Source organism: Artemia franciscana, chromosome 16 (assembly GCF_032884065.1).
Source record: "Artemia franciscana chromosome 16, ASM3288406v1, whole genome shotgun sequence".
In the NCBI taxonomy this organism is placed as follows: domain Eukaryota; kingdom Metazoa; phylum Arthropoda; class Branchiopoda; order Anostraca; family Artemiidae; genus Artemia; species Artemia franciscana.
Genome location: NC_088878.1, coordinates 34,583,239 through 34,609,945, shown reverse-complemented (window position 1 = coordinate 34,609,945; position 26,707 = coordinate 34,583,239). Strand labels below are relative to the sequence as shown.

At 35.2% G+C, this 26,707-nt stretch overlaps 2 protein-coding genes across 2 annotated transcripts in view; one reads left to right on the top strand and one right to left on the bottom strand.

Moving 5' to 3' along the window:
- The window catches only part of LOC136037384 (IWS1-like protein), a 438,978-nt gene extending 420,544 nt beyond the window's left edge, over positions 1-18,434 (bottom strand). Inside the window, exon 1 of the mRNA XM_065720114.1 lies at positions 18,330-18,434. The gene's annotated coding sequence lies outside the window, so the exon portion shown is untranslated. The remainder of the gene's footprint in view (positions 1-18,329) is intronic.
- LOC136037385 (trypsin-1-like) overlaps positions 1-26,707 on the top strand; it is a 159,451-nt gene that overhangs the window by 108,887 nt on the left and 23,857 nt on the right. The window lies entirely within an intron of this gene.

The window sequence follows — 26,707 nt, the reverse complement described above, 5'->3', positions numbered from 1 at the left end:
GTATAGCCCATCAATTTAGACATTATCACTTTTAAAAATAAGTTTTTCGAACATTATAAGAACTATTTTATTTAAAAGTTTCAAAATCTCCAGATTCGAATGTAAGTTAAAGATTCCTAAGAATAAAGGATCTAGACTATCAAAATAAAGAGCCTATAAATATGTAAATACTTACTGTATCCATCTTTTAAAAACAGATATTTGTGTTTTCTTAAATATTACTAATTTTTTTATAAAACATGTTCAAAAGTATAGTGGCTTATTAATTACTGCTTTGTTTCTCCTTTCTTTAACATCAAGACAAAATAAAGACAGTTCACCTGAGACTTTAGTTTAACGTCATGTAGAAAAGATACTTGAAAGATTCCTCATGGGAGAATAGTCGAAATATTACCTGTGAAGGAAAACTGAATAATATACACTTTTAAGAATTCTCACTGGAGAACATTTAAGATATTTTATTTAAATGAAAAGGGAACAGGAGATTAAATAAACATATCAGAGGCAGCATTTTTGGTGTTCCTAATTGTGATTCTTTAGACATTTAAGTAAAATAAAAGAATTTTCCTTTTTAACTGAAAGTAAGGAGTATTAATAGAACTTAAAATGAACAGGAATTGATACGTATATGATGGGGGGCACCCTCCCTTCAATACCTCGCTCTATACACTAAAGTTTGAATTTTTGTTCCAGTTATTTAAGAACGACTCCTAAATCACAAAGGCTGTTTAATCAGAGCAACAAGCTCTTTTAAAAGTTAAAAAAATGGTTTAAAAAAAGGTGTAAAAAGTTAAAAAACAATTTTATAAAATAAAGTGCGTTCCGATTGTATTCGACATCCCAATCAACATTTCCTTAAAGTTTCACATAAATACCCTAAGTCTCTTCGGAGACCAAAGATTAAACATGCCTTTTTTCCCAATAAGAAACCTTATTTGTCGACAAAGGCAAACTTGCGTAACTTCCAGCTTTTACCCCAGGGCCTTTGGGAGTTTGTCAACCCCACAGACAAAGTTATTTGACCTTTAGACTATTTTGAACAAATGCTTATCTCAAGCTTTTTATCAGATGCAGATTCGGGGAAGGGGGTTTGTTGCCCTGTGATCACTTTTGACTGGAGTTTCCAGTTTCCAATCGAAAGAACTTCCTCCGCTTTGAAGTTTATGCGAAGTACCTGTGTTAAAAATCATTAATGAAGCATTGAAGTTTTATCGCTCTTTAATACAGGCGACGCAACAGCGTTAACTTTTGTAATCAAATTTATCCTAAATCTGAAGCAGGCTTCCTCTTTAATACAGGTGATGCCACAGCGTTAACTATGATAATCAAATTTATCCTAAATCTGAAACGGGCTACCAGCCCGTTTGAAGCCCTGTTAGTCGCACTAGAACTGTAATTTCGATTTGTATTCATACGCTTAAATTGCTATATTAGTACAAAATGGCCGCTAATTGTGTTACATTTAAAATTGCACATAAAACGCGAAAAGGTTAACATGTTAAATACGCCAGGGAAATACACCATGCACTTTGCAAATCTACTCGTAAGACATGACGCTTAGCTGATTGCAGTTTATTCTGATGTCCGGTAAATATGCTGATTTGGTGCTGGGTGTTAATGATAAAATCTCTATTTTTCTTTGGTTTTCCGAGAATCAATAGTAGATCATTTCTTTGATCCATCAAACTGGACAAGGTTGGGAACTCAAGGGCACCTTCATAGTTACTATAATGTGGTCCCTGCATTTTTTTTTAGTAATAAATTTTGAGTATCTTGAATTCCAATGGGAAATACCCTGTTCTCAGTTCGGAGAAACAAAACGAGACAACTATCCTAGAAAATAGGCCTGATACAGGTTGTATTGCAACTAGGAGTTGACTCTCTGCAAAGCCAGCCTGAGCATACTTGTTAAACTCTGGGCTGACTTGTAGTCTTTCCGTAAAGCCTGGTCAACATGCACCTTAAAAGAGATCTGGCTTGAAATATTATACCTAGTATTATTGCTGGAGAGAAAGTTGGAAGTGTGATGTCCGGGATAAATTTATTCCGATTTAAAGGACTTAATTGTAAAGCTTTTCCCTATTTTTTCGTTCCCTTGTTGCCTATTTCAGTAGTGATAGCATAAGGCTTTCCATGAAAACCATATCCATGGATTCCATGAGAGCCCTATCCTTAGATTCCATGACAGCCCGACCCTATCATTTCATGACAACATGCAGGTGTTAATGATGTCATAGGGAATGTTTTCTAAGAGACGCAGGTGCACGTTGCGTCATAGGGAATTTTTTCTAAACGAAATACGTGTTAATTACCTAAGAAAACCTTCAGGGTTCCCCAAAAAATCCTGTTTTTTTTATCAGTATGATTAAAAATCTAAACGTGTGGAGAAAAACCTTCAGCGGCCCAATCAAATCAGGATTTCATGGCGGTGATACATAATAGTTTCTTTAATTCTTTAAAAAACCTTCAGGGTGTTCTTTACTTCAGGATTTCTTTTGGTATTATGTTATAGTGTTTGGTTGTTACGTAATAGAGATTTGTTTTTCACCGACAAGATGTTTTTTAAGACGTTTCGAGATCTTTTTGGTTGTTATTTAGGCTAATAGGGGAATATTTACTTATGTTAATAATGAAGCAATCTCGCGTGACACGCTAGACTTCAAGGGGATCGCAGGAGATCCCCACTTGTAACAGTGGAGAGCGAAAACGTGGGGTATTATGTAATGACAATGCACACATGGGCTCTTATAAAATACGTTAAGAGATTTATTTTCTTTCAATAAGTTTTTTTTTTTCAGGGAACCTTTATATTCCAAAGATTTTATGTCCACATTAGGATTTGAGGGAGATTTTCATCCAAAAAAACTATACCCTAGATAGCTGGACTATAAAAGCCTTTGTAAATTTTGTTTTGGGAAATAGATTCTACAAAATAACTAATACCATGCACGGTAGAATTCTAATGTTCCGGTTAATAGAATGATTAAATTGATCGCTTGTTTCCAACCCTTTTCACATGAGAGTGCAAAAGCATCCCAATACTATTGAGATTTTGCCCCATTAGCTACATCTGCCTATTTCAATTTAACTAATTTTATAAGGTTACCTAGACAGGTTAAGTTAGGTATTGAACCAATGAAATATAACGTAGCATTGGCTTTAGAAATTTAATTGTTCAAACGATTAAGTATTGAGCGTCCTTGAACTAGAAATCTAAAAAGAAACAGACTTTGATTGTAAATAAAAGTTTTATTAATAAAAAAATTTATAAAATAATGAAGTCAAAGAAAGAGCAGTTAAAAACCAACAAACCGAAAAAAAACCGTAAAAAGTATAAAATGTAAGCAAAAAGAACCCTGAAATCACAAAAAATAAACAGTTAAAACTCAATGAATTGAAATACAAAACGTGAACAACCTGAAATAGGATGAAATATAACCATAACAAACGTGAATTAAATAAAGACGGGGGTCCTAACAACCATTTTCAGTGGGGGTTCAATACTACACATGAATTTTAGCCATATTAAGAGGCATTTATGAGAGGTTGTAATGGAATTGCCACGTTTCGTTGAACATATTATATATATATATATATATATATATATATATATATATATATATATATATATATATATATATATATATATATATATATATATATATATATATATATATATATATATATATATATATATATATATATATATTTATATATATATATATATATATATATATATATATATATATATTCATATATATATATATATATATATATATATATATATATATATATATATATATATATATATATATATATATATATATATATATATATATATATATATATATATATATATATATATATATATATATATATATATATATATATAAATTGTGTATATTTCTTGTCACCGAGACAATATGTTGTTGACCCACTCTGTAGTAAGCAATTTCAGCTGGGCCCCCGAATATCAAATTCCAATGGGAACCTGGGAGTTTTGTGTTTAGAGATAAATCTAAACCATACTAAGAGCTATTTCTGAGGGGTCTTATTGAAATTGCCTCATTTCTTTGACTGTTAAATATCTGTCTTCCCACCTCTAAGAAGTTCTTTTAACACCTCCCACCTTAACTTTAAGCTGTAGAACATGTTACTCCATGCAATTCATGTCACGTGTCACACTATGGATGGCACAACATACCCTCCACCAACCGTCAATATGACGGCCACACGGCAATTCACGTCACCGTGACAATATGTGGCTGACCCCGTGACAACCCTATGATACACATTATAATTTCTAACACATTTTACAGATATTTTCTTGATAAAAATTATGCTTAAAGTAAATTGATTCGTGTTTTGCAAGTCACCACTCAATGTGATTCCCTCCACGACACTACTAAACCCTATTGAACTATGCCCTAGATAGCTGGACTATAAAACCCTTTGTCAATTTTGATTAAGGAAACCTATCCTACAAAATAAGTAATACCACGCACGGGAGAATTCTAATGTCCCAGTAAATAGAATGATTAAATTGATCGCATGTTTCCAACACTTTTTACATGAGAATCCAAAAGCATCCCAATATTATTGAGATTTTGCTTCATTATATGCATCTGCCTATTTCAATGTAATTAATTTTCTGTTGTGACCTAGACGGGTTAAGTTAGGTATTGATTCAGTGAAATATTAGGCAGCATTGACTTTAGGTATTTCATTGTGCAAATGATTACGTATTGAACCTCCTGGAACATGAAATCTAAACAGACACAAACTTTTATTGTAAATGAAAGTTTTAACCATAAAAAAACGTTATAAAATAATGAAGTCAAGGAAAGAGCAGTTAACACTCAACAAATAGAAAAAAGAAAACGTGAAAAAGCATATAAAGGATAAAATATAAGCAAAAAGAACCTTGAAATGACAAAAAACAGTTAAAACTCAACGAATTTAAATACAAAGCGTGGACTACCTGATATAGGTAAAATATTAGCATAACAAACGTAAATTAAAGAAAGACAGTTGGGTTAAGAAAATTTTCTACTCTTAGACTTGTATAAATAAATGTGAAAAGGGGAGGTTTTTGCCTGCTGAATTACATATGTAATTTGCATCTTATGGATACATAACTTTTTTTTTCGTGTATTTTATTTTTATATAAACAATACATACAAAACACGAACAGACCCTAAAAACCCCAAAGAACTAATAAAAATCGAGACCAAACTGAAGAAATCAAGACCATTCTCGGAAAATCAAGACTAATCCAAAGAAATCAAGAGATCAAAAGGCCAAAATCTAAAAATCAAAACCAATCTGAAGAAATCAAAAGGTAAATTTCTTGAAATCTAGAGCAACTCACACAAATCATAACCAATGCTTAAAAATCCAGCCGAACTCACGAAAATCAAGAGATCAACATTAAGAAATCCAGAATAAATCTTAGAAACCAACATAATTACATAGAAACCAAGACCAAACCATAAAAATCAAGATCTAACTCTAGACATCATAACCAGTGCATAGAAATCCAAATCAAACCGTCAAAACGAAGACCAAATTCTAGAAATCACGAACCTCTAAAATCAGGAGCAATCCGACGAAATCAAGGGTAACATCTGAAAATCAAGGTTATTACAGATCATGACCAGATCCTTGAAATTGAGACGAATTCTTTCCCTAGAAATTGCATATCTGGCACATAAAGAATCTCATCCTTTAGTCAACTCATCTCTAAATCTTTAGTTTCTATCCTAAGGATAGAGATTGATCTTTATCCTTTTGTCTCTGTCTAAATCTATACTCAATCTTTATCTCTAAATACCGAAAACTATAATAGCTGTTGAGAAAACATCAATGCTGACACACTGATCTAATTTTTAATACTAAAGCATGTCAATCGTAAGTTCTATCAAGTCATTGGTCACTGACCTTACAAACCTGTTTTTGACCGGAACCGAAACAATTCGGGCGAGATTAAAGCATCTCGATATGTAAATATTGGTTCAAGGTCAATTTGCTGTTTTTTTAGAATCAGGGGGGGGGGGGGTTAGTAATATATATCAAGCCACGTGTCGTTGACCATCAAAACCTGTTTTGTTGGATTGTAAAGGTTTCTCAGAAAATAAACAAATCACATGATATTACCTAACCATTTAAATATTGGATAATCTAACCCTGTCCTGAGTATCCAGCAGCGAATATCCAGCTGATTCTTGGATTTTTTAAAGCTAGAGACGTATGAGTATAAATGAGAATCCAACTATTACGTCTATTCCATTACAATTAGAGATGGCAGAATAACTGGATAAGTTAGAATACATTAAGTTAATTACTTTTAAATTAGGTTCATTTAGGTTAGGTTAGCGTGACCGGCCACATTAACCTACCCTGAAAGAACCTAATTCAAAAGTAGTTAACTAGAATTCCAGAAAAATCTCATGTTCCGGTTAATAAAATGATGAAGATGATCGCGTGTTTCCTACTCTTTCCACACGAGAATGCAAAAGCATCCCAATACTATTGAGATTTTACTCGATTAGGTACATCTACCAATTACAACGTTACTAATTTTCAAAAATGACCTTGTTAGGTTAGATATTAAATCAAAGATATGTTATTCAGCAGTGACTTTAGATATTTCATTGTGTAAACGATTACGTATTGAAGATTTGTCCTGGAACAAGAAATCGAATATGACACACACTTTTATTGTAAATAAAAATTCCATTAATAAAAAAACATTATAAGATCCCTAAGTCACAAAAAGACTAGTTAAAACTCACGAACCGAAAAAAGATAACGTAAAAAGATTATTAAGGACAAAAAACTAAGAAAAGAACAATTAAATCACAAAAAAAGTTAAAAAACACCAAATTAAAAAAAAATGTGAAAAACCCGATGTAGGATAAAATATAAGCAAAACAGACGTGAATTAAAGAAAGAAGGGTGGCCTAGCAACCAATTTCAGAATGGAGGCTTGTTACCAAAGGTTAATTTTAGCCATATTAAGAGGCATTCCTAAGAGGTTTAAATTGGAGCCCCACGTATCATTGAGCCAAAACTATTCATATATCACGCCACTAATATGCGGCTGACCCACCCCCTAGTAAGCATTTCTAGCGGAGCCCCTTAACATCCAATTCTTCTGGGACCCTAGCGAGCAATTCCAATGGAGGCCCCTAACATTCAATTCCAATGGGAGGCCCCTTGCAAACCAATTCCACAGGGGAGGTTTGCAATTAGAGATAAGTTTAAATCAAATTTGGAATTATTCCTGAAAGGTCTTAGTCGAAATCTTACGTTTCTTTGAATCAAGGGTATGCATATTCTTGCCAATGTGACAATGTGTGGTTAGCCAGTCCTAGTAAGCAATTCTAGAGTGATAAGGTTGTGATTATACATAAATTTAAACTATATTATGACTTATTTCTGAAAGATCTTAATGAAATGGCCTGTTTTCTTTGACTGCGCGATATCAGTCCCTCCACCGCTGAAAAATTCTTTGAACACCTCCCACCTCAACTCTAAGCTGTAGAACATGTTAGTCCAAGGAATTCATGTCACCTTGTCACACTATGGATGGGTGAAGGTTAGGTAGCATTAAGTTAACTACATTTAAGTTAGTTTCTTTTAGGTTAGGTTAACATGGTCGGTCACGTTAAATCATCTTAAGCCAATGCTAAGAAATATTTCATTGATACAATACCTAATTTAACCTGTCTAGATAGCTTTAGAAAATTCATAACATTGTAATAAGAAGGTGCATTTAATGGAACCAAAATCAATAGTATTGGGGTACTTTTGCACTCTCATGTGGAAAGGGTTGAAAACATGCGAAACATGCGAATATTTAATATTCCTATTATTCGGATCATGGGAATTCCTTCATGCTAGAAATTGGTTTTTTCGTAAAGTCCATTTCCCAAATCAAAATATTAGAGAGGCTTTTATAGTCCAGCTGTCTAGGGTGCAGTTACTTTGGATGAAAATTTCTTTCAAATCCTAACGTGGACATAAAATATTTGGAATATAAAGGTTCCCTGAGAAAAAAAAGAAAAAGATTTTGAAAGAAAATAAAATCGTTTAAACTACTATGTAATAACTCACGTGAGCATAGTCATTAAGTAACACCCCTCGTTTGCACCCTCCACGGTTATAAGCAGATATGCCCGATAGAGCTTCTGATATGTAGCACGTCACGCAAGATTGCGTCATCCTAAACATAAGTAAACATTCCCCTATCACATAACAACCAAAGAAAACTTGGAACGTCATAAAAAACGTCTTGCCGGTGAAATTGGTTTCTAGGGGTCTCCCCAATCAAATTCGATGCTATGGTATTAAATGGAATAATATGCTAGGGCCCCTGGTGGTTAGTTTAGGGGCCTGATGAAACTGGATGTTAGGGCCCCATTTGAATCGGAAGTTAGGGCCCTGGTGATGAGGTTAGGGCCCCCAATGAAATTGGAAGCTATTGCCTCGATGGAATTGGGTGCTAGGACCCTATTGGTATTGTTTCCTAGGGACCCCAACCCTGGTGGTTAGGTTAGGGGCTCAAGGAAATTGGATGCTAGGCCCCCTGATTAAATGGATGCTTGGCTAGGACCCCCAAGTAAAACTGAATACTGAGGACCCCCGTTTGTTAGATTAGGGACCCAGGTGAAATTGAATGCTAGGGCGCTCAATGGAATCGGATGTTAGGTCCCTTTGGAATTGCTTGCTGGGGTCCTGTTGGAATTGAATGACATGAGGCAGGTGAATGGTTCGCTAGTAATCTGGCGTTTAAATTCCCCAACTAGCAGGCCCTGAAGGTTCTTCTCACCCCTCGCGGGTTTTTAAGAAGAAACAGTCTCTATTTCGTAACAATCAAACAACTCCCAAAGAAATCCTTAAGTTAAGAAGTCCCTGAGGTTCTTTAAAGAATTAAAGAAACTATTAGTATAACTCCCAAAAAATCCTGTTTCGTCGGGGCTCCTTAAGCTTTTCTCCCTCATCCTAAGGTTTTTAAGCATAGCGATCAAAGAAAACAGGATATTATGGAAGCCCCTGAAGTTTTTTTAAAAGTAATTAACACATGCCTCGCTTAGAAAATATTCCCAATGACGTAAAATGTACTTATATCTCTCAGAAAACATTTTCTATGACGCATTTAGCATCTACTGGCTGTCATGGAATGACAGAATAGGGCTGTCATTGAATCCGGAGATTGGGCTGTAATGGAAAGCCTTATGCTATCTCTACTTATTGGAATTAAACTGATTCAGGGAGTCCGTAAAGAGTGTCGGGCAAACTGCTTTGCTAATGTATTTCCAACTCTGTACTTGAACTATCGTTCGAAAGAGGTTTAATTAAGAATTCTGTAAATAAGCTGGAGGTTTTCAGTCCCATACAATCCCTGACCTCATGACTCTTAATCTCTTAATTTTATCTCGTATTTGGATATATAGTATCTTTAAACGAGAAACAATTGTGTATATGCTTATGTATTTATTTATTTATGTTTGTATTTTTCTCGAAAACAGCTCAGTATTTTTCGAAAAAATTAGTATCATTGGATCTTCTGGGGAAGCCTGAGGGAATTTCTTAAGAGACTTAACTTTAGAATGAATTGTAATATAACTTTGTAACGGCTGTGACGTCATATTCATTGTTAAAATTCAACAGCATAAATACGTCATATTTGCCTCAGTAGTGGCTGTATCGTTTTTTGTGTCATGATGTGGGCACAATTTCGCAAGATACGTATTATTGACGAGAAAAATCATATTATTCACCTCATATTTATAAGGAAATTTCAAGAAAATAAATTTTATCTTCCCCCCAGGAGTGAACATATCGTTTTTATATCTATGACACATGCAACATTACAAATAAAGATAGGTAAATATAAAATACAAAGTGCAATTAGTCTATTTAGAAAAATATGTTATAAGTAATTTTATAATACTCCGAGGACAAATGAAGAAAGTAGAACATCAAATGTGGCAAGACTAATTCGAGCAGTACCGAAAAAATGTCATGTAATCATTTACGAAAATGAAAAATACAGTCAGAATATGGCATTAGTGGCCATTACAACGAATCAAAAACAAAGGTGAAGAATTAAAAAAAAAAAAAAAATTCCGATTTGAACATAAGCAGCAGCAAGAATTAAAACAACTCAAACAAAAGTGAAGAAGAAAGAAATATACGGTAACAAGACATATGACAACGAGGAGAATAACAAACTAAAAATGAAAGTAAAGAACAAAAAAAATATTGGGTGCAAAGATATGTCACAGTGAGAACAAAGAAATATGCGGGTAGAAGATAAGTACCAGCGACAATTATAAGGGATAAAGAGAAAGCGAGTATTAGAACGTGTTAAAAAGGAAGTGAAGAACAAAGAGTTGTGCTGTTAGAAGACAACAACAACTACTACTACTACTAATAAATCACTGCAGTACCAAGCCGCCTGAGGCCAACCCAGCTACGGACGCTCCTCCTCCAACCTAATCTATTTAAAGCCTCCCCCTTTACACGCTCCCAGAAAGTTCTCATTTCCTTTAAATCTTTATTTATGACATCCTCCCAACCCAGACAAGGACGACCTGCTTTCCGTGTAGCCCCAGACGGTTTGCCAAAAAGGACAATCTTCGGTAATCTGTCATCCTTTATCCATAGAACGTGGCCTAGCCAAACAGCAGAAATCAGAACGAGACAAAAATGAAAGTGAAGAAAAAATAAATATTAGTCAGAAAAACAAAATCTCCAACGCCAACAAATCTGGTGCAAAACGCAGTACAAACTTGCAAAGATGCCATGGACAACGCAACTGTTGATTACAAGTCATTGAGACCCTTCAAAGTTATATGTTTTCCATGGGGAGCCCTCAATTTCCACGATAAAAGAGTAGCAAACAAAGGTGACTCATTTGGAGGTTGCTACTTACAACAAGAATCAATATATACAAGCCTACCCTTTGCCGAGTGCTGGGGCCCGGCTTTGATATCAGCTACCCAACTTTCTTTTTCTTAACTGATTTATTGACATTCCTGGCCACTAAAACGATCTAAAAAAGTCACATCTTCAAGGAAGAATTTGCAATCTCCCCAGGGTGGCTGTATCGAACCTATGGTGACACCATGACATTAAGAAGAAGTTCACATTTTCTGAGATTAGAAGATAAGCGATATTTGAGAATCAATATAAGCGACATTTGAGAATCAATTTGAAAATGAATCATCAACACCAAAACAACTTTTCCCTCGCCGTCTGTGTGTAGGTTGTCAAAAGGACGTGTAGCTTTGTCTGTCTGTTTGACCTCTGCCTGTCTTTCCGTCAGACCTCTGTCTTTTTGAAACAGCGACTGAACCTTTGGCATAGATGCATTAATGAGAATTGGATAACTGTAACTTAGAAAAATACAGTCAAAAACAAAAAACTAAAACTGGACAAACAAGAAATAACAAAAGCGCAAGCCGCTAAGATAAAATACCATACCAGCTTAGCTAATGAAGACTAAACAATCATGAAGAGTTAACTGCCATTTGGGGCTTCAGTGAAAACTAGATTTACAAAAGAATAATTAAATTTTTGCTCTACGGAGAACTAAAAAAAACAAAATCCAGAAAAGGATTTTTGGTGTTTTCCAGAAACAAAATTTTAAAATATAATTTGAAATGATTAACCATAGTCTATATTTTCCAATATTTTTCAAAAATATGTAATAAAAATCAACTGGTTAAGTAGAGGTTGTTATTGAAGTAATCCATTTAGATTGCGTAAATTAAAAATAATACCGTCAAAGTTTTGGGGATTTCAAGTTGCAGGAACACCATATTTACTTGTCAATTTTTTTAATTATGATTAGCTGCTCATTATAGCAACTGTCTGTTCTAGATTTTATTTCTAAATCCCTAGTCTAAAGTTTTCATATAGGTTCAGTATCTTATAAAATTAAGTAAATTTAACTAATAACACTCTTAAGCTTTAAATTCATTTATATCCAATTCTAATTTGATATTCAAGTATTTGGCACAATGGTTTATGCAATATTTAGGCCTTTTGGGACATTACCCTGTCCCTCGTTGCAGGTCGGGTTGTTTTTCACTAAAAGCTTCGAAGTCCTAACTGAGAATCTGAGTGTTTCCACTGCTGTTTCTTTTTCGCTTGAATAAGCATGAATTTCTTGTTTTATATTAAGTGTTTCCACGTGTCTCCTGCTGTTTATGAGCGATATTTCATTATTCAGCACCAAGTGATTCCAAACGAAAACAACTCAAGTTCTTAAACACTTATGAGAACATGAAATTACTTCTAGAAATAAAGGACTTGTCACTCCTGGATATTTTACTAATGTCCTCTCTGACCGTCTTGTGTGAAATGAAGCCTAGCTTTTAAACGCTCCTATAAAAGAGTTCTTGGTAAAGAACTTTAAGCGGAGAGCAATACCTATGCTAGCCGAAAATACAAACTGCGGATGTATTTATGAATATTTTTTCATCTAGCTTTTTTTTGAAACCAGAAAAGTCAGTATACTAGTTTTCAGTAAAAAAAAAAAAAAAAAAAAAAAACTATGCACCCTATTTGAGGGAAAACAAACACATATATACACGACTATTGCTCATTTAATTAATAAAAAAGTCATATAGTCTTAACAAAACCAGTTTCGTGGGAGTTCAATGCTTTCGTCCATGTATCATTATATATTCGTTGTTAACCTTCAGTTATGAGAACTTCCTGGGAGGCTGTGTTAAAAGGGAGGCTTTGAATAGATTGGGATGGAGGAGGAGCGTACGTAGCTCGGTTGGCTTCAGTCAGCTTGGTACTGTGGAGAGTTGTTAGTAGTTAGTAGTAATCTTCAGCTGGTAGCAGAACTTTTAAGTTACGTTTTCTTTTAACACGCAAAATAAATGCGAATAAATACGACATGCCGAGTGAAGCTGGGCTCCTGACACTTGGGATTCTGCAGGTTTGTATATATGTAATTCTCGCTCTCACTTGTTTTCTAAACTGAGATAATATGAACTTTTTCTTCATTTTATTGCATCAACATGGATATATAATTAACAAAAAGGCATATAATATTAGCAAAAAGAGGCTTCACTGGGGGTGTTAATCAGAGGACACGCTATAGCGTTGCCTATAGTGAAGGCCACACGGCTCCAACATTTTACTATTTTTTTCCCCGGAGCGTATGGAATAGAGACGACCCTTTCACATGGAAAGGAACGTCACATGAACTTTGGATGGGGCTCATTTGATTGTAAATCAGAAGTTTTAGTGTCCTTTTTAAGAGTCGAAAGTAACTAGCCCCCAGCTAGTTACTTTCTAGCTGGCAACTAGCCCCCCCCCCACCCCACGCCTTTTTCCAAATGTATCTGATAAAAATTTAGAGACAGTCATTTTGTTAAAAATAGTTCAAAGATCATATAGCGAAAACTCTGTTGTCGACACGACCCCTCAGGCCCGGGGTCGTGTCGTTTTAAGTTAAGCCCTTGGGGCATATATAATTCTTATGGAAGGGATGCTTGTATGAACCTCAGACAGGGCTCATTTGATTGGAAATTGAAAGCTCTAGTTCAATTTTTATGATTCAAAAGAGATCGGACCGGGCAACTAACCCCACCCCCTCTAGTCTCTTTCTTCCTCAAACCCATCCGATGAGAACTTAGAGATAGCCATTGTCTTATAAATATTTCAAAGATCATATAACGAAAACACTGGGGTCAACACAACTGGGGGTGCTTTATGTTATGTCCTGGGGGCAAATATAGTTCTTATGGAAGTGAGACTCGCATAAACTTCAGAGAGGGCTCATTCAATTAGAAACTGAAAGTTTTGGCTCAGTTTTCAAGAGTCAAAAGAGAGTGAAAGAAGCAAAGAGCCTCCCCCAACGTCCATTTCCCCCCAAACTGATCCGGTAAGAACTTTGAGATAGCTCTTTTGTTACAAATAGCTTAAAAATCAGATAACAAAAATCTGGTGTCTACACAGCCCCCCAGGTCAAGGTTGCAGGCGTTGTAAGCTATGTCATGTTGGCAAATATGGTTCTTTCTTATGAATGGATGCTCGTCTAAAATTCAGACAGGGCTCATTTGTTTGGAAATTGATAGTTCTAGCTCCCTTTAAAGAGTCAAAAGAGATCTGAGGGAAACTAGCCCTCGGATCCCCCCTTACACTTTTTTCCCAAAATCCTTCTGATAAAATTTTGAGATAGCCATTTTACTAAAAATAGTTCGAAGGTCAGATCAGAAAAATTCTTGTGTTGACGCAACTCCTCAGGGCCCCTCCACGCCCTATTTTCTTCAAACACATCAGATAAGAACTTTGAGCTAGTCATTTTTTGAAAAATAGTTCAAAGATCATATAACAAGAACTCCGGGGTCAGCACAATCCCTCAGTACGAGGGCAGACGTTCAAAGTTATAACCTAGGGGCATACATGGTTGTTACGGAAGTGATGCTCGTATAAACTTATGAGAGCGCTCATTTGATTTGAAATTGAAAGTTTTAGTTCACTTTTTAAGAGCCAAAGAGATCGTGTGGTAACTGGTCCCCCCCCCACCCCCTTTTTTTCCCAAGCCCATCTGATACAAATTCTGAGATAACAAAAACTCCCGTGTCAACACAACCCCCAGGGCCTGGGGGAAGGCGTTGTAAGTCATGTCCATGGAGTATATATGGTTCTTATGAAAGGGATGCTCGTTTAAACTTGAGAAAGGGCCCATTTGATTGGAAACTGAAAGCTCTAGTTTACATTTTAAGAGTCAAAAGAGATCCGAGGGCAACCACCCTCTCCCCTAGCACTTTTTTCCCAAGTGACCCGAAACTAATTTTGAGATGGCCTTTTTAGAAATAGTTCAAACATCAGATAACAAAAACTCCGGGTTCGACACGAACCCTCCAGAGCCCGGGAATTAGTGTTTTTAAGTTAATCCCCGGAGGCTTATAAGGTTTATGTGTAGGATGTGGTCGTATAAACTTCTAAGGTGGCCCATTTGAATGGAAACTGAAATTTCTAGTTCACTTTTTAAGAGTCAAAAGAGATCCAAGGGCAACTAACTCCCCTAGCCCTTTTTTTCACAAATCCATCTGATGAACATTTTGATAACAAAACTCTGGGGTCAAAAAAATCCCCAAAACCCGGGGGCAAGCGTTTTAAATTATGCCCCGGAAGTGTATAAGGTTTTTATGGAAGGAGTGGTCGTATAAACTTTGAAGGCGGCTAATTTGATTGGAAATTGAAATTTCCAGTTACCCCTTTATGAATAAAAAGTTAACGGTGGGTATCTACCCCTCCCCCGATACAATCACACTCTTTTCCCCAAACGCATCAAATGAAGATTTTGAGATTGTCAGTTTGTTCGAAATAGTCAAAAGACAGGATAACATAAAGTCCGTTGTCAACATACCCCCCCAGAGCCAGGGGAAGGGTTGTAACTTATGTTGTGGGGGCATATAAGTTTTTTTTGGAAGAGGTGGTCGTATAAACGTTGGACGGGACTCCAACATTTAAATTGAAATTGATGGGATTTAAAATTGAAAGTTCTAATTGACCTTTTAAGAGTCAAAAGGGGCCCAATGACGAATAGCCCCCTCCATCCTAACCTTCTTTTCCCCAAATGCTTCCAATTGAATTCTTTGTATAGCCGTTTTGTTCAAAATAAACCAAACATAATATAACAAAAATTCCAGCGATAAAACAGCCCCCCCCCCAGAATCCGGGGGCAAGTGTTATAAAATGTGCCCAGGGGAAATATAAGGTTTTTATGGAAGGAATGGTCTTATAATCTTTGGATAAGGCTTATTCGATTGTAAATTAGTATTACTACTGTCCTTAACAAGAGTAAAAAGTGACGAGAAGACAACTAGCCCCCCTAAGGCCCTTTTTCCCTTAATGCATCCAATCAAAATTTTGAGATTGCTATTTTGTTGAAATAATGACCACAACTGTTATAAAATCATTTTAGTTTAAAGATTGTATTTCAATGTGAGGTCTTTTGTATTCGTTTTTCCTTCATTTGTTTTGCTGAGGACGGCCCTTAGATATAGGGTCGAAATATTCATTTAAAGTTTCACTGTCTTATATAAAAAATTTCCCTGTTCTTCTTCTTGTCGATTATATTTTGTTCAAAATAGTTTAAAGATCACATAAAAAAACTCCGGGGCAACACATCCCCAAACAGCACAGGGGCAAGTGTTGCAAGCTATGTCCAAAGGGCATAAAAGGTTTTATGTAAGGGTTGGTCGTTTAATCGGTCGTTTGAAGGGGTGGTCGTTTGAGCGCAAACAGCGAGGAATTCAATAGTCGTTCTTTTCCACGTTTTTAGGATGTCATTAGGAAAAATAAACTCTGGCCTACGAAAAATCTCAAAAAACTCCTCTGATCTTGGTTTCATCTTTTAGCACAAACAACGAGACAATAGGTAGAGATTTGCTTCCTCAGATACAGAATGACGTCTGTTCATTTTAGCCTTAATGTAGCTCCTTACTTTATAGTTGAATAAAAAGAATAAAAAGAATAGATGAATAAAATAAAAAGAGTGTCCCATTGTTGCATTTCTGCCCTAGGAAAAAACTCCTGTGGTTTTGGTATCACCTCTTAGCGTAAGCAGCGAGGCAAAAAGTACAGGTTTGCTTCTACATACACGGAACAGCTTTTTCTCTGTTTTAGTCTTAATGTAGCTTTTTTCTTTATACTTGAATAAACACACAAAAAAAGATAATAAAAAAAGTAACCCATTGTTGCATCGGTGACCTGTGAAAAATCTCAAAAATTCTTCTGGTCTTGGTTTCACCTCTTAGCGTAAACAGCGAGCCATTCAATAGTCATTCTTTTTCATGCTATTAAACAAAAAAAAAAGTTTCTTTTAACTGAAGTAAGGAGCGACATTAAAACTTAAAAGGAACAGAACTTATTGCATATATAAAAGAGGTTTTTCCTCTTCAGCGCCCTGCTCTTTACTCTAAAGTTTGACTCTTTCTTTTAACTCTACTTTTTAAAACAGTAAAAAACTTTAGCACAAAGAGCAGGGCGTTGAGGAGGAAAAGCCCCTTTCATATACGGAGTAATTTCTGTTCGTTTTAATTTTTAATGTCGCTCCTTACTGTCAGTTAAAAAAACTTGCTGTTTTCATTTAAATTCTGAACGTTTTTGAATTAATGCATGTTTTGATTTTGGCTCTCCGCACATAAATAATCAAAACAAAATTTGCATATTAATTGTTTTTGGCTAAATGGCTTTCTCAAAGTTTTAATCAGAAGATTTTGAGAAAAAAACAGCGGAGAAGGAGGCCTAGTAGCCCTCCAATTTTTTGATTACTTAAAAAGGCAACTAGAGCTTTTAATATTTTACGAACGCTTTCATAAGTAAAAAATATATGTAACTTACGTAACAAACTTTTATATTCGTATGTTTTTATTACGTATATGAGGGAGTTCACCCCCTCGTGAATACCTGGGTCTTTACACTAAAACTTGAATTTTGTCCAAAATCCTTAAGAATGACCCCTGAATCACAAAGGACGTAGAATAAATAGTTGAATTTAGTAAAAATACTTTAGCGTAAAGAGCGAGGTATTACGAGCAGGTGAACCCCTCATATGCGTAATAATTTCTGTTTGTTTTAAGTTTTAATGCTGCTCCTTGCGTTCAGTTGAAAAAAATTTTCATATTTATTTTTCCTTTTTTTAAATAATGCTAGAAAGTCCTGCGCCCCCTTCATTGAAATTATCTTCCCCCATGACAAATTCTTCCGTGGAAAATCCTCCCATGTAACCCCCCCTCAACTTCTCCCCCCAAACCAAAAAAAATCCTCCTGAAAACGTCTGCACACTTCCCAATAGCCATTAGTATATGTAAACAACGGTCAAAGTTAGTAACTTGCAGCCGCTCCCACGGGGACTCTGGGGGAGTAAGTCGTCCCCAAAGACACAGTTATTAGGTTTTTCGACTATAATGAATAAAATGGCTATCTCAGAATTTTGATCGGTGACATTGGGGAAACAATGAGCGTGGGAGGGGGCTTAGCTGCTCTCCAATTTTTTTGTCACTTAAAAAGGGCACTAGAACTTTTAATTTCCGTTAAAATGAGCCCTCAAACGACATTCTAGGACAACTGAGTCCATACGATCACCGTTGGGAAAAAAACAACAAAAACAACAACAAACAAATAAACACGCATCCGTGATCTGTGTTACAAACAAATACAACGTAGAAACAATAGGGAAAGTTTTTTCAAGACAATGGAAATTATTTATGTAGATATTTCGGCCCTATGTCCAAGGGCCGTCTTCAGCACAATACAATACTATATATATATATAAAAGAACTTACATCAAATTGTGAGAATTAAAACTGAATATAAAAACACTTATTAAAACAATTTTTTTTTTAAAAATATAGCCCTAGCATCCTTACTTCAGCGAAGTTCAACCAGGACTGGCGAAAAGAATGAAATGAAAAAATATAAACTCATTCAAACTAAAGAGAATAAAACGATTAGATGCAATTTCTTAAAGCTAATCTTGCTTGTTTAGCAGCCTGTCTCAAAGGCCTTTTCGTAGTTGGTTCAGTACTATTATAAATTGGTTTAGTAAAATATTTTGTTAGATCATTTTTAATTAAATTTGAGTATAAAGAATTTAGTGAGTATTCCCCCAAGTCCCTGTTCAAAGAAATATTTTTATTTATTTTGAGATTAATTTCAATTGATTCTCGAACCACCTGTTTTATTCCCAAATCATTACTAATGAGTGAAGAGTTTTCAAAAAGTATCATGTGGGACGGATTATTAAATATATGCCAACCTAGAGCAGAATCAAAGGAATTGTTGGAACCATTTGAAATTAAGGCCTTGTCTATGTCATTTTTATGCTGTTGTAACCTTTTGTCTAGATTCTGATGGGTCCTGCCGACATAGTATTTTCCGCAATCACAGGGTATTTGATAGACCCCTCTTTGGCGAGTAACTGGGGTCTTATCTTTACCCGAATTTAAGAAATTGATGATTTTAAAATTATTAGTAAAAACTACGTACAGATTATTTTTTGTGCAAATATTTTTTAATTTTGTTGTAATCTTTGGGATATACGGAAGATAGACAATATTTGAGGGCTTATCAATAGCCTCACATTGTGAAGTATCTTCTTCGATTTTACAAGAATGTCTTTTTATTCTACGGCTAATTATTTTATTTACAAAAGGAATGGGGTATCCATTACCAAAAAGAATATCTCTGATAAAATTTATTTCTGCATTTATATATGAATGGGAGCAAATATTTAGGGCACGATCAATGAGGGAAATTACAACTGCTCTTTTAACTTGTGGGGGGTGATTTGAATTAAAGTGAAGATATCTATTGTTTTGTGTTGGCTTTCGATATATAGTAAAATCCAGTTTATCAGCATTACGAATAATTAATACATCTAAAAACGGTAGTTTATTTTCAATTTCAACTTCAAGGGTGAACTGCAAATTTCGGTCATAAGTGTTAAGATGATCTAAGAAGCCCCGAAGTTCAGCTTCCCCATAATTCCAAAGTGAAATTACGTCATCCATATAACGACCCCAATAGACATGTTTTAGAAAATAAGAATTCAATGCCCAATTCTCAAGGTTCTCGACGTAAATATTTGCTAGTAGCCCGGATAAAGGTGCCCCCATGGGTAATCCATTTTTTTGCTGATAAAAAGAATCGCGAAATTGAAAATACATAGAAAACTTATTACAAATTTTAACAAGATAAGTTTTCTATGTATTTTCAATTTTGCATTACTTTTAGGGGGTGTTTCCTATTTTCAAAAATAAGGCACATTTTTTTCAGGCTCTTAACTTTTGATGGGTAAAACCAAACTTGATGAAACTTATACATTTAAAATCAGCATTAAAATTTGATTCTTTTGATGTAACTATTGGTATCAAAATCCCACTTTTTAGAGTTTCGGTTACTATTGAGCCGGGTCGCTCATTACTAGAGTTCGTTACCACGAACTGCTTGATTAGAATGCCATTAACAAAAATAAATGTGCTTGCTGTTTTTTACTGATTATATGTTAGTGTTTAAATAGTGTGTGTATTTTCCCCTCCTTTATAAGCCCTAGCACCTTTGTGGGGATCAGTGCATTAAGTTTGTTTCATGATTTTTCTTTTTTTTGAAAACGTATTTTGTCTTGCAATATATTATTAAATTTTCAATCGATGCTATTGGGAACTATAGGGTTTGTTAGGGGGCATAAAAGGACACATAAGGCGGCTATTTGCCTTCAGTCCGTCTCAGCCCTGCAAAATAGACGAAATGTTTCGTTTAAAATTTAATAGGCCCCATTAAATTTCTGCGATAATTCGTTCAACAGGAAGTGGTCTAAAAATGTATGGGAAACACGTTACTCTTTACTAAGACAATGCTACTGCATTAACTCGAATTTTCTGTAAAGTAGAAATAAACGGACTAGCCTTGAAAAGCATTGGGAAGGGGGGTCACTTGGCAGCCCTGAGAGGGGTTTGTCGTAATGTCTGTTCATTTGATGCGTGACTTCACCATTGATTGTAACTTCTTTGTTGTTAAGGTTTGACCTCTAATGTCAGATAATTTCTGCTACTTTTGAGGCTTAATTTCACCCTTTACTGTCTACTGATGAACTTTCTGTGTAATTTGACTACTAACAAGTTTGTTTATAATTTATATCTATAGAAACTTCGATTAATTACTAACGAGACGCATTTTAGTTAGAAAGGGATTTGGGAGATGCGCCAATCAAAAGACTTGTTACCAAAAGCTTGGTTTTCTTTAATTGCTTTAATTCAAACTAGTCCAAAGTCACTAGTCAGATAAGATACAACTTAATTGGGTCTGGGAAGTTTCGAATCGAGCAAAGCAAAACTTGATTTGAATATATTTGTACCCTATGCACCCCTTCTTCTAAACCTATAAAAATCTTAAACTCTTTTGGGCTTAGGAAAAATCTCTGAAAATTTGAAGCTCGTCAAACAAAAATTCATGTGTAGGCCCCATTTTTGATGAAATTATTTTTTCTACTTTTTTTTACACTTTATTTCTATTGACCGAGAAATCAACGATATACTTTTTAAGCCGACCAAAAAGTTTCTTGTTCCCTTTTGGCCTTGCCTCCAACCGAACTGAAAATTACTCATATTTTAAACTCCCCTTGGCCAAGGGTTTATGGAAGTAAGTTTCGCAATTATGCGACGAAACAGTTTGTGACCCATTGTCAAGCTCTTTATTGATTTGATTTTGGAAGAAGGGTAGCACCTAGCAATTTCAGGAAAACCCTTATTAAACCACTGTATAAGAAGGTGATATTAGGAAGTGTGGTAATTATCAAGCCATGAGCCTGGTTTCAGTAGGTAGCAAATTACTTAGTAATATGATACTTTTTAAACTAAGAGCTGCTGTAGAGAAAGTGATAAGAGAAGAACAGTTCGATTTTAGAAAGGGTAGAGGGTGTGTCGACCAAATTTTCACTTTGAGATTAATAATTGAGAAGTCTTTAAGTTATCAAACACCTTTGGTCCTCATTTTCATAGATTATAAGCAAGCGTTCAATTCTGTTGATAAAAAAAAACATTGCAAAGGTCTTATCCTTGTATGGTCTAACAGAAAAATACATTAAAGTGATTAGTCCTATGTATGGACGACCTGCTTTCCGTTTAGCCCTAGACGGTTGGCCAAAAAGAACAATCTTGAGCTTTCTGTTATCCTTCATCCGTGGAACGTGTCCAAGCAATCTCAACCTTTCCTTCATTATAACCCTAGAAAGTGGGATTGAACCGCATTTTTCGCACAGCCTACTATTTGAAATAGTGTCAGTCAGTCGGGGGGTACCAAAGACAATCCGTAGGCAATTTCTTTGGAAAACATCTAGCAAATCTTCATACGCTTTTCATATCACCCATGTTTCAGAACCATATTCGACAACTGACCTCACTATAGCTTCCAATATACTAATCTTGGTTTGCAGACTAATTTTCCCTTTTTTTCCAAACTTTTTTTTAACTGTGAAAAAACACCCTGATCCTCGGCTATTCTACTTTTAACATCTTCACTGCTCCCACTGTCTTTACGAATAATGCTACCAAGGCAAGTGAAGGTGTCCACCTGATCAATCTTTTCGTAGCCAAACGCCACCTTTTCATCTTCACTTATTCCTAGCCATAGCGGCTTACTCTTCTTAACATTCATGTTCAAACCTATTCTAGCATCCTGAACTCGTAATACCTCTAAAAGCTCATTCATTTTGATCATAATTTTACCTAATATGCTTAAATCATCGGCATAATCTAAGTCCAGGAGAGTTTTTCCTCCCCATTTGATTGAGTGTTCTCCCATTGCCTTTCATGTACCCCTTAAGATAAAGTCCATCAAAATGATCCATATACAGGGCATAGAATACAACCCTGATTTAATAAAAAACCTGCTGTTAACCTCATTTCGTACCTTAACCGCAGCGGTGCTACTCTTGATTCATTAAGAAAAAAAAATCTGGCCTATGAAAAATCTCAAAAAACTCCTCTGGTCTTGGTTTCATCTCTTAGCGTAATAGCGAGGCAATAAGTAAAGGTTTGCTTCATCATACATGGAACAACTTCTTTATGTTTTTAGTCTTAGTTAAGCTCCTTATTTCTTATTTGAATAAACAAAAGAACAAAAGAAATGCGCCCTTGTTACATCTTTGACCCATGAAAAATCTCAAAAGCTTCTCTAGTCCTGGTTTCACCTCTTAGCGTAAACAATGAGGCATTCAATAATCGTTGTTTTCCATGCTATTAGAATGTCATGAAGAAAAATAAAACTCTGGCCTATGGAAAATCTAAAAAAAACACCTTTGGTTTTGGTTTCACCTCTTAGCGTAAACAGCGAGGCAATAAATGGAGGTATGCTTCCTTATACACGGAACAACTTGTTTTTTTCTAGTCTTAATGTAGCTCCTTACTTAATAGTTCACTAAATGAAAAAATCCAATAAGTATTCCATTGTTGTATCTTTGACCTATGAAAATTCTCAAAAACTCCTCTGGTACTGGTTTCACCTCCTAGCGTAAACAGCGAGCCATTCAATAGTCGTTTTTTTCGAGTGCTATAAGAATTTCATTAAGAAAACGAAACTCTGGTCTATAAAAAGTCCTAAAAAACTCCTCTAGTCTTGGTTTCACCTCTTAGTGTAAACAGCAAGACATTAAGGTTAAAAAAATTCCAAGTTCAGAAAAAATTCTAAGTTAAAAAAAATCAAAGTTAAAAAAGTTGAGGATAGGAGGGGTACAAAGTTGGGGGGCATAGGGCCCTTGGCGGGTAACACGGGGCCCGAATTCATACACAAGCACAGTAATGGAAAACCAGCGTGCTCGTGACCAATGCATTACAGAAAAGATACCTGGCTGAGTGTAGTCATTACAATTTTTGGGACGAAAACAAGGTCATTGATTAATCAAAGAAACGGGGCGCTCGGTACAAACAAAATTGTATAAAAAACTGTTTCTATCCACTAAGGATATGTTAAAAAAAATTCATAGATTATGAACCCCGAACAAGTGTAATTGATCAATCAAAAGAAACAGTGCGCTCGGTAGAAACAAAATTGTAAAAAACAGTCGCCATCAGCTAAGGATATGTTAAGAAAATACATAGATTATGAACCCCTTGTATATAGAATCCAATTTTTTTTTTATTTGACATCTTCTCACTACAAATTCTCTTCAAGTATAGGTAATAAGTCAGACCAGTTTTCATTCTCAGCAAAGAAATGCATTTTCACCGGAGACTCAGATACGCTATTTACAACACGTAGCGCTGATAGCACAGCAATAATATTCTCTTGCCATGCAATGTTTCCAAGAACAACGTTATCTCAGAGAACAGATGTGAGGGGCTTGTAACATAATTTAGGTGCACTGCGTGTACCAATTGAAAGGTTACAGAGGGCGATCTGCTAGGCACTCTGCTTGGACACACAAACCCATTGCTACTTAGATAACAAAACCCAGGAGTTGAAATCTCCCCACAGACTGTGGACAAGAGCTCAAAGATATACCCCGGGGGTATATAAGGTTCTCATGGAAGGAGTGGTCACTTAAACTTTAGAAGAAGCTCATTTGATTAGAGATTGAATGTTCTAGTTCCCTTTTTAAGACTTAAAAGTGATCTGGAGGGAAACTAGCACCCCCCCTTCCAACCTCTTTTTCCCGATTGAATTTCATCAGAATTTTGAGACAGTCGTTTTGTTCAAAGTAATAAAAAGATCATTTAATAATGCCTCCAGGGTAGACAGATTTTTGGGATCCACATAACACCCCAGAACCCCGGGGTAAGTGTTTTAAGTTATTCCCCAGGGGTATACAAAGTTCTTATGGAAGTGGTGGTCCTGTTAGTTTGTACACACACAGGGGGGCTTACTCTCACACACACTAACCCTTTCTCATACTCACTCACTCACTCACACTCGTACTCGCACTCATAATTACATACTCACTTATACACACTCACTCACACTCAGACTGACACTCGTAAGTATTTATATTTCTTATAAATTGTTTATTCTGATAGTCTAGTGTCCTTTTTACTTCGAAAACTTTAATTTGCATGTGAATGCGAACATATTAAACTTTTAGAGACGTAAAAACCTTTATCTTTTAAGAATGGTAACGTAAAAATTCATCAGTCTCGGACCCTCCCCCCAAAGAATTTTAAGGTAAATTCTTGGCTGGAAATAAAATTGAAACTTTGAAAGAATTTAGATATATTTGAAAATATATATATGAAAATAAAATAAGTGGATATTGAAATATGTCAAGATAGATTAATTAGAACTACTTATAATCAATAAATAACAGTGGAATACTTTAATTATTAAGCCAGAGACGTGAAAATTGTAGAAATGTACATTTTACAAAACAATAAAAAACATTGTCAATAAAAACGAATAGATATTAATTTAAAAAAGAGCTTTCCGTAAAAGAAGTTTTCAAGTTCAAAAACAGTATATGCATCCAGTTTTTCCAAAAAGTGTATTTGCAAAATCTTGTGAACAACCAAACAGCATTAATTGGAAACTTGAGACTAAGAGTATGTGAGGGGGATGTTCAAAGTGATTGTAGGACTGCAGACCCCCTTGTATTTTTAAATGCCCCCTCCCCTCAACACTGATCAAGATTAAGAAAAAAGTGATTTTGTTTTAAAATAGACAGACAATCTAGTAACTATGCCTCCAGAGATGCATTGTCCCCCAAAACCCCTAGGGCAATATTTGTAAATTATACAATTTACCTCTTTTTAATTGCAGGAATTTTCATTCGGAAAAGGGGAAATGTTTGATTCTGATTCTGTTTGAATGGCTAAGGGTATTTATGTGTTGTTTCTGGGAATTTTAGGGGCGTGTGTAACTAAATCATAGGATACTATAGGCTTCCAGTTTTTCAAAAAGGCGTATTTGAAATACCTCGAGATTAGTTGAAGGTATTAAATTAAAACATGGGGAAAAATAGTGTGTTGGAATGGGTGTTCAGACTAAATATTCATATATTGATTATTTTCTACTCAGAGGCACTTCCTTCGGAAGGGGTGGTTGTATAAACCTTTGAAGGGGCTGATTCGATTGTAATGCGCCAATAATATTTATTAATATTAGTACCAGATATATTTTGGTCTGCTATGATTGTTTATTTAATTTCAGTTCGTTTTAGGTTTAATTTATTCTTTAATAGTAATTTCTTTTCTTTTTGAGTTTGAACTATTACAGAATTTTTTTCTGCTGGTCTTAGGTTTAATACACCCTTTCGTTTTCTTTGAATAACTTATTTTTCGGAGTTTTCTTGTAAATAATATAAAAACACAAGCCTTTCTAATTGAAAGTAAACTACTACTACTACCCTTACTGCTAATAACTACTCACTGCAGTATCAAGCCACTAAGGCCAATATAGCTGTGAACATTCCTCCTTCACCCAATCTATTCTAAGGTTCATTCTCTATTCTCTCCAATAGAGATTCAAATCCCTTTAAATCCTTTCTAGTGGGTTCCTCAATCTGAATACGGGGAGAAACTGCTTTCATTATGGCCCTAGATGAGCGGCCAAGAAACACAGCTTTTGGCAACCGGTCATTCTTCATCTGTAAAGTGGGGCAGAGCCGTCATTAAATTTTCTAGTCTTATAAAGTTAGGTGAAACCACGTAATTTTATGAATATTTTTATTGCTTATCGTCAAGTAAAAAAATGTGAAAAAAATGGAATATGAAAATAAAGAAATAAATTAACTAAGAAAAGTACACATGTAGCACTAGAAACAGAGATGGTTCCAACAATACAAAACAACAAACTTTGTGCTTCACTAATGCAATACTACGGAGCGACACACAGTACGGGACAGGTCTAGTGTGCACTTGAATCGGTTTGTTCTATTGCTAAGTAATATAAAAGGATCCGCTATTTTATATTTTTCTGAGATACGCGTTTTATTTACCAATGATTGTACATTTATCTTTTTCAATCAGAATAAACCAGAAACCGCCCGAACATGTGGCTTGGCAAAATCGGAACAAAGCCTCGCAAAGAAAAGACGATTCAGCAGACATTTACAACTAACCATTATACTGTCTTCTTCACCAGCTTTTTTAGCGAAAGGCATAATCAGTAATTTATGCATGGACTTAATATTGGGCCAAGCTGATAAATCAACATATGTCTGCAACGTATCAGCAGA